Raw genomic sequence first — 259 nt, 5'->3', positions numbered from 1 at the left:
GGGTACGGGAGTCGGTCCGGCGGAAGGGGCGAGCGAGGGGGCGAGATACCCGCAGGCCTTGCCGCTTATTCCCCTCAGGCAGCTAAACGCTGGGGCCGCGGCGCGAGCGGGCCGGAGAGGGCTCTGCCGGGTGCGGGCGGCGGACGAGCGGGAGCGGGGGCTGCGGCTGGGTTGCGGGGGGGTGGGGGGGACGGGCTGAGGGCTGAAGCCGGGCTGAGCTCTGAGGGAGCGGCGGGTGGGGGGGCCCGAGAGAAGCGGG

This window comes from Aptenodytes forsteri, unplaced genomic scaffold (genome assembly GCF_000699145.1).
Source record: "Aptenodytes forsteri isolate BGI_AS27 unplaced genomic scaffold, ASM69914v1 Scaffold83, whole genome shotgun sequence".
Classification (NCBI taxonomy): domain Eukaryota; kingdom Metazoa; phylum Chordata; class Aves; order Sphenisciformes; family Spheniscidae; genus Aptenodytes; species Aptenodytes forsteri.
Note: the sequence above shows the minus strand (reverse complement) of the source record.